The sequence below is a fragment of the Podarcis erhardii genome (assembly GCF_964252035.2).
Source record: "Podarcis erhardii genome assembly, chromosome: 5".
NCBI classification, from domain to species: domain Eukaryota; kingdom Metazoa; phylum Chordata; class Lepidosauria; order Squamata; family Lacertidae; genus Podarcis; species Podarcis erhardii.
The window spans coordinates 46,321,342-46,328,886 of NC_138509.1; positions in this window are offsets into that span (position 1 = coordinate 46,321,342).

Here is a 7,545-nt window from a genome sequence, read left to right on the forward strand (position 1 = left end):
ATCAACTGTCCATTTAATCTTCCTACGCTAGACACTTTTGGAACACTGTAAACAAGGACTGCCAACTAAATACAGAAGTACTGATAAGATTTCCAAACCTTATCATGCCCATAAATAATATGCGCTGAAAAACTTGAGTTACTTTGTTTTGTTAATGGTGGTTTGGATGGTGGTACAGGAGAGGATACAGTTGCAGAACAAACATAAAGTATTAGATAGAAGACAGTGACAGAGATAGCAGAGCAGAAGTTGCTTGACTTTTAGTACTGGCATATTATATAAACAGTGGAATCAAAGGTAACTGTGGCTCTTTCCAGAACTCAATAACGTTGTTGGCTTCATACCTATGGGACCGCTCTCTTGGTATGCCCCGTGGAGGACCTTAAGGTCCATAAATAACAACACTTTGGAGGTCCCGAGCCTCAAGGAGGTTAGACTGGTTTCAACTAGGGCTGGGGCCTTTTCAGCACTGGCCCTGACGTGGTGGAACACTCTGTCACAAGAGACTAGGGCCCTGCCAGATTTGACATCTTTCCGCAGGGCCTGAAAAAAGGAGCTGTTCCGCCTGGCCTTCGGCTTAGACTCACTCTGACCCCTTATATGGGATTTGGTATATAAATTTTCCCTTGGCTTTTTTGCTGGCCTATGTAGGACCAGCATGGATAGCTGGCTCGGGTGAATATCTTATGTTTCCTTCCTTTGTGGTCTTGATTTATGGGCTGCTTCTAAAATGAGGCTGCATTTTAAGCTGTATTTTAAGCCATATTTTAATTAACTGTTTGTTTGGGAAAGAAAGAAATAATTTTAATTATACACTACTAAAATTGTGCTAATTTTCTTTTGTTTTTGTTTTCTACCATAGATAGCTGTGGTTTTAAAATATATAACCCTAGGAGATATGGAGTAGTTCCCATTTTGGTTACCAATTTTAAATGACAATTGAAAAAATCTGACTAGAACTTTTGCGAATATAAGTCGTAATACCTTGCCTCTAGTTTGTGTAAAAAAAAAAGCCTACTGTACAAAGATAAAATTTATATTGCTTGTCTCCCCACTTTTGCCTCTGGCCCAAACCACCACTAGCATGTAACCCCAGAAGATTGCCCTAAAGGGCATGTTTCTTACCACTGAGCTAACAGAATGCATCTAATTGGAAATCTAGGACAAACATGAACACCATATTGCAAAAAAATATGAACAGTAGACTCACCATCTGCCCATGCTGGAAAAAAATAAATATATTGGCATTTAGCAGCCTATACAGAAAAACATCCTCTTTTATGCAATACCCACAGGGAATTAAATAAGGTTGATTTTTTATTTGACTTATTAAACTAGAGTTATGAAGATCCTTTTATGAGGGTTGTTGTTTAGTTGTTTAGTCATGTCCTACTCTTCATAACCCAATGGACCATAAAGTGCTCATGGAACCCAAGAAGGGCAATGGAAACTTTTTCATGCATATTATTATTATTATTATTATTATTATTATTATTATTATTATTCTGGGTTGCCCCAGCCATTCTGGGCGGTATTAAATATTATTAGCCTCCTGTTCTGTCCGCACTAAGGGCTGTTCCTCATGTTACTGTTTGAAATGGAAATGTCACCCCTAGATAGTTTTCCATTATCATTTTCAGATGAACTTTTCAGGAATCAAAATATTACTCCTTTTTAAAGAGAAATTCACATGTTCCTGTTTCTTCCTTCTCTTTCAGAGGCTGCTCACATATTCCATCTTTAAGTTAGAGTGTCCGTTTTGTATGAAGAATATTTCTTAGGAATGTACTTGCATGCATCAACAGGTGGCAGTTTCACTCTCCCAGGAAAAAGGCATGAAAACTAACAGGTTTTCAGATGTGATCGACATCAGCTCTTACCATGGGCATTCAGAAGAAAACATCATGTGAAACGGACTTTATAAAATCATCTGGAATTAATCTAATGAAATCAAGAACCTCCTTTGTTTATGCACATTTCTGTGAAGCTGGGAGATAGGAAACACTCCATCCAAATCTTTTTTTTCCAGAACTCAAAAGGTCAAATGGTGGCCAAAAGCTTACTTACACCCTAGTTCCTTATTTCCCTCCCCGCCACACACCTATTTTAGCTATTTGTAGAGTGGATACATGCCTTTGATAATATCCTGCACCAAAATGAAGAAAAGCAATAGGCCAAGAATGATTCAATGTAATCTCATAGAGAACACTCTCCTAATTGTGTGAGTGTACGATTTGCAGTGGCACAAAGCTAATTGTGAGATTTCTTATTTGTTATTTTCATCTGGGGCAATCACACATTTAGGACTGTTCCTCAAACATGACAATATTGATTGGAGAAAATCATTGTAGATGTCCCAGGGGTCAGTCCTTCAGTCATGAAGATATAGGATACAGGCCAAAGTTTATGTTGGGTTTCAGGGTCTTTTTAAGTTTCCTGTAAATATCTGGGAATTAGCAATCAGCATCATTTTCAAAAATGAAAACTGAGTGTGAAAGGGTTGGGGGATGAAAGGCATGCTGAAAGCATTCCCTGATCAGTTTTTCACTTGAAATCAACCTCTCCTTTCACTACACTGGGTTCTGTACAAAGAATGGAGTGTTTTAATATCCAGGTGTGTGCAGAAACCACTCACCTGGTGAGATGGAGCTGCTACACTAGCATCTTAGCAGGTGGGTCACTGCTTACTGGGATGTACCGTGGAAGGTCCAAGGTTGTAGGGAAGTCAGTTCAGTGAAAACACATTGGCAGGAGTTCCCCACCAGCAGGGAAGTTCATGTAGCAAATCCACCCTGTCCTTCAAGCTGCTTCTGGCTGTATGGCTTCTGTCTTCATAATAATGTATTTATTTTAAATTTATACCCTGCTGTTCCTCCCAAAGGGTCCCAATGCAGAACAAGGAAGCTAAGGGCAGAATATCTCTCAAATCCTATCTGAGTGTGCGTTTTCTCTTTACTGTGTTCTCACAGAACTTAAAGTCCATCATTTTGGCAGTCAAGTTTCTAATGTTAGTCCTACTCAGAGTAAAACACATTACAATTAATGGACATGACCACTGTAGGCCTATTTCAATGGGTCTACTCTAAGCAGGATTATCACTGGCTACAACCTGCTTTCTAGACCTGAAACACATAAAATTTTTAATCCCATGATACTTGGAAAAAGCAAAACAAAGTGAGTTCTTACCGGTAGTTTCTGGTGTGGTCGTAGTTGTGGTTGTGGTATCAGGAATGACTGTGTAACCTGTAGTAGAAGGAATTGGAAAACAGCACTGCAGGTATATGTATTTAACTGTGACATCTCCTTAGAGGGGCGACTCCTGAGTCTTCCAGTCCACACCATTAACCCATGCCCCCAAGCATACTAGGATAACTTGGTTGTTGCTATGTACATCTCCAAACAACATAGTAACCCGTTACATGGCCCTACTCAATAAGCTCATGAGCACAAATCATAACTGCTCAGTAAAAAGGACATCTGGAGCATCTGTGAAGGAGGGGTGGATGGAAGAGAGTCAGGATCAGAACAAGACATTTTCCTTCCTTAGGCATCAAGATGCTGGCCCCACTATTCCATGCACAGTAGCTGACTAGACTGGCAGTTCAATCTTATTACAATGCTGGCTATGGGACAATGTCCTCCACCACTTCTGAATGCAGCAGGCTAGATGCAGGCATCAGAACAGGCCACATGGCACATGCAGCTACCCTTCAATAACAGTGTACAGCCAGAGTGTTCAAGAGAAGCAGCCTGGGGCTGTGGCCACTTCCCTACCCATCCAGCACAGTTCCCCACACCTGCCCATATAAGAGACATTTTGGAAAAATGAAAATAATCAGTATGTAAAGTATCTAAAGATTACTTAGAATGCAATCCTAAAATATTGTGGTGGACTAATTTAAGATGTACCTTATTAAAGATTTTTTTAAGAAGTGCTATATTGACACAGTTAGTTTCCCATGAGCTCAAGTGAACATTTTGTTGAGTTCTGGCATTTGCTCTCTCTTTTTTAAGCTATAAAAATAATTCATGCTTTACTTTCATCTAAAGTTCAAAGCCTATTCTGGCTCTTTCATAAAAACTGATTTAAGGAGTCAGATCAATGGCCTCTCTGACCATCAGTTCATTTCTAACCGTGATCATTTCTGGATAACTGAAGAGGCATCATATACAAAATCATCCTGTTATAGTCATGCTTCGTATCTTTGCAAATATGTCCCCAAATTGTTGCCAAAATCTGTAAGTGGAACTTAGGTAAACAAACTTTCTACATCTAATGTACTCTGGGATTAAGCCCAGCAATTACCTGAGACACCTGGCAAAGCCAATGTACTGAACAGCATCACCCAAGCAACCATCACTGTGGAATCCATCTCGTCAAAACTTCTGTCCAGGTACAAAAAGCTCCCCAACTCAAATGCTTGTGGTAAACGGCACTGTTGTGTATATGTACTTTTCTGTCTCTGCCATAAATCTTATGACGCATTTTATTTGTTCATCCCATATCTTACTTTTAACATTTCCTTATCTACCCAAAGGTGAAGCATTTGGGTCATAATGTTGGCTGCAGAAGAAGACTCCATTGACACATGGAAGCCCCTATTTGTGTATATGAGGCAAGGAAATGACTTCATGGATGAGAGGATAATTTTCTTTGACTGGAAACCATTTGCTGAAGTGGGGCAAAGCTCTTCATTTGCACACCAGAGTAAAGGAGGGCAAAGGGCAAAGCACTACCATGAATTTTTAGCAATGAGTGGAGGGGTATTCAACATAGATTTATGGCCCATGGGTGCAGCAGGAATGATACACACTAGTGCTCAGTGAAATTAGGCCACAGCTTTATACAACAGGTAAGGAGTAGCAAGGCAATGGGTAAGAATTGGATCATCATTCCAATCAGACATTGCTGTTGGAATAGTCTTCTGGGAAGTACCTAATGTACTTTGAATTTGACCAGTGTTGGATCCTGGTATGGGGTAACCCAAGCATCCAGGAACCTATGGGACAACCAGAAGATGGGTTTAGACAAGGCAAGGCCCGACCCAAGCTGGGACATGTCTGTTTCCCCTGAAGGGAGAGGAGAGGTGCTGGACCACCCCTAGAGGACACTGGACCAACCCACCACTGATTTGCAACAGCTGACCTTGACACCAGACATCTGGGTGGGGAGGTTAAAGGGGAAAATTTGTTGGTTCTATGTGAATGAGTTTTGGGCTAGGGGGAGGTTAAGGTTTCGTTTATTCACTAATTAGTGGGTCAAAGTATGGCTTTGTTTATTATTTGAGTATTGTTAATGTTGTTTGCTACCATTTGATACAGCTGTTATGTTCTGCTGTTTTTCCATAAATGTTATACAGTGGTACCTCGGGTTACATACGCTTCAGGTTACATACGCTTCAGGTTACAGACTCCACTAACCCAGAAATAGTACCTCAGGTTAAGAACTTTGCTTCAGGATGAGAACAGAAATTGCGCAGCAATGGCACGGCGGCAGCAGGAGGCCCCATTAGCTAAAGTGGTACCTCAGGTTAAGAACAGTTTCAGGTTAAGAACGGATCTCCAGAACGAATTAAGTACTTAACCCGGGGTACTACTATATTGTATTAAATAGTAATGTATTATCCCCCCCCTTTTTACCCTATGGCATTATGTATTTTATATTTTTCTTTACTTTAAGTCCCTTGGATACCTTTGGGTGACAAATGACTAATATGTTAATAAATAATAAATAATAAAAGTAAGAACAGGAAGCTGGACAAGATGGGCCATAGGCTGGATCCAGCAGACTCTTCCTATGTTATGTTCTCATTTTAAAAAAAAATAATGGGGTGAAATTCTCATAATCTCTCTGTGAGAATTTATGAAGAGGAAGTAAAGTAAAGGTCACAAATGAAGGAGGAAATCAGGCTTGGGTAAAATGTAGCAGCTTGCACGTTTGTCAAACGTTGTTCTTGATTGCTCAGGAGAACAGAGAGTTCTTAGGTTGCCAGTAGCAAGAACTTGATTGACAGACTAAAAGTGGAACTTTGTAGAGAAACGTAAGAGTATTTGAAAGCTTGGCAGAGAACTAGAGGAAACAGAGATCTCTTTTTTGGACACCAAGCCTACATACAAAGAGACAGAGTGGGGCAGCAAATGCCGACAAGCTGTGTGCATTCCAAGGTTTTGCCCTGAAGTGCCTAAACTAGTGAGGCAGATGATATATTTATTCACAGAATTCTTGCAGGAACTAGAAGATGTGTCATTTGAATGACCTATAAAAATGCCAGCACTATCCAAAGCAGATATACCAGATATCACGTTGATTAAACGTTTTCTGTTTAATTAAAGAAACACAGTAAAATAAGAAAATCTTAAAATACATCTAAAGGTTGTCAACAGTGTTTAAAAACAACACCTTTCCCCTCCCCATGTCCAGTCTCTAGCAGAATGGCACAGAACAACCAAATTAGTTGTAGTCTTGGGCAGGTTTGACAATCCCAGGCCCTTGCGGTGAGAAGGAGTTGCAGCAGATGACTGATAGTTGCAACAGTGGCTGGAGGTCCCTGTGCTGGGGTGTGATTGTGGGGGGGAGAGTAAGGAGAGAAAGTGAGAGAAAACTTCTGTAGGAAGCCATTGGTCCTGGTGACAGGACTGCATTGTCTGCTAGGGAGCAGTAAGTGCAGAAATGCCTGCTATTCCCCATCTGTTACTTTTGTATGGCGGTGTGTGCATGATATGTCCTTTCTTGCCTCCTTCACTTCCTTTCCTTTACAAACACAACTTTAAATTTATTTTCAGTAGGTGACACTTGCTACCCATGAGGGAGACTAGCCATCAACGTCAGTCTTCCAACCAATGAAATGCATGCAAGGTTAATACAAAGCAGTGAAACAGGTAATACAAAGCCACATACTAGAAAGAATCCTCAAGATATATACAAATTAAACAGGTATTCAATACTCGATCACAGTGAATCCATTATCTTATGACCGCTCAGTCATTGGGTTGTGTTACAGTTAATATGCTCCAGTGTAACAGGTCTATGATCGTTTGCAACTAGGGCTTGGGCCCCTAGGATTTTAAGAATTATCTTCGGGGCTTTCTTATCATCCATCATCTTTCTTAGGGAAGGTACCTGAACAGTTGGTGGCTGCACAACTCCAGGTGCTTTTGCATGAGACCGATCACCCATTTCAATCTGGATTCTAGTCTGGTTTTGGCACAAAGACCACTCTGACAGATGATCTGTGCTAGGAGGAAGAGGGAATCTGACGATCCTGCATCTTTCAGTAGTTTTTGACACCATTGACCATGGGAACCTTCTTGATCAGCAGATGTCAGGGAAAGAAGGAATGCAACCCCATTGTTGAGTCACAAATGTGTGTGAACATTTTCAGATGTACACAAAACTGGACCTCTCAAAAATCTGGCAAAAAATTAATGGCCTGTAGAGAAACTTAGCCCTTTGAATAAAGTAAGGCAAGCCACATGCTACAGAATAGAGATGGAAAACTGGTGGCCCTACAGCTGTTGCTGGACTACAATTCCCACCATCCCTTA